The following is a 1,664-nucleotide window of genomic DNA, read 5'->3' as shown; positions in this document are numbered from 1 at the left end:
CCAACTGCCAGGTTAGAGTGAACCATGCTTGCCTGAGATGCCAGGGCTATTGGCGTCACTGCTCAGCTGCACCAGGTTTGATGCCAGCACCTCACTGCTGAGGCTGAGTTACCGGGGTGGGGGAGTAGATGAGGTCATGGGGCTACTCAAACTGCCTCCGTGGCCTTCTGTCCAGCCAGCTTGAGGTGGGCCGTCAGGATGTCTGATCAGCCGTGTCCCTTCCCTTGGTACCCTGGCAATAGCTCTGCTGTCTCCCTCGAGGTCATTGTAGCACTCAGGATGGGGCCGGCAGGACTCAGAACCTGTGGGGGGCACTGCCCTGGGGTAGGAGAAGGACTGTGGACACAGGTCCAGCCGGCCCAGCCAGTTAACAGCTGGGCCACCGATACACTGAGCTCATGACCACCCCCTCCAGGTGGGTGGCCGGAAAGATGCTGTGGCGTGGCTGCATGGTGCTGGGTGTCCCAACACACAGCCCTTGAAATAGGATTGGGGAAGGGGCTACCTCTGGAGTCATTTTCTTCCTGGCAGACAGGCCGAGGAGGGACAGCTCTCCGGTATACAGTCTCACTGCTAGGAAGTCCCTGTTTCTGTCTAACCTAGGTCCTTTCTTCCTCAAGCCTCAGCCCAATCCTAGCCCCCATGGTCTGGCCCCGGGCAGAAACAGTGCCCCCACACTGCACACCCGGAGGCTGGGGAAGAGAGCTCTCGTCCTTGGGGAAATCTCAGCCAGCATGCAGGTCAGCGTGCACCTGCGTGGACTCCACTAGGGGGATTGGTGCCAGATGACAGACTGCCCGAGACCCATGGAACTCAGCTCCAGCAAAGGGGACCCCAGGCTGGGGAGGAAGGAGTGGCCAGGGAGGTGGGCAGTGGCTTTGTAATCAGAGATGGGTCTGGCTGGCTACAGCAGCTTAGGACTAGAGTTTAAAATAGCGCCTGATCGGGTTCAGGTCACCCACAAGGTGTGGCTACAACGGTCCAGCTCAGATTTCTTGCCTTCCCTGATGATTTGGTGGTAGAGAAGGGCTCCTCAGACAGATGGGCCTCACCAAAGGGGTTCAGGCACCACCACCACTGCAGTCCCAGACCAGGCTCCACGGTCCCATCTTCTTCCTCCTTCCCATGCTGTGACACACGCGTGCGTGTACACACACAACAGACTTGCTCCAGTCACCTCCTGATGTCCTCCCTCCTCTTCAGTAAACATTTCTTTAGCACCAACTGGAGGACAGGCACTGGGCAGATGGGAGTATCTGTACTCCCAGTATCTGTATCCCTGTCGTGGCCCCAGGAGTGCATGGCAGGGACAGTAATCAGTACACTATAGTGATCGTGCCCCAGGCATCTGTTTCACTTCTGTCCTAGCCTTACCCTAAAAGTTCCAGGTAAGGAGCAGAAACACCCCTGAGCTGCAACAAGAAAAGAGAACTAGCCTTAAGATGAGTGCTCCACCTGGGACACGAAGGTTACTGCAGCAGGGCATGGGAGTGGCCTCAAAAGCTAGTGATCTAGCCAGGCTGTGGTGGTAGACACCTATAATCCCAGCACTCAGGAGGCTGAGGCAGGAGGATCAACCATTGCGAGGTTAAAACCAGTCTGGGCTACAAAGTGAGCTCAAGGCCAGCCTGAACTGCAGAGTGATACCCTGTCTCAAAAACACA

The sequence above is a fragment of the Chinchilla lanigera genome, unplaced genomic scaffold (assembly GCF_000276665.1).
Source record: "Chinchilla lanigera isolate Chin_1 unplaced genomic scaffold, ChiLan1.0 scaffold00017, whole genome shotgun sequence".
Classification (NCBI taxonomy): domain Eukaryota; kingdom Metazoa; phylum Chordata; class Mammalia; order Rodentia; family Chinchillidae; genus Chinchilla; species Chinchilla lanigera.
Note: the sequence above shows the minus strand (reverse complement) of the source record.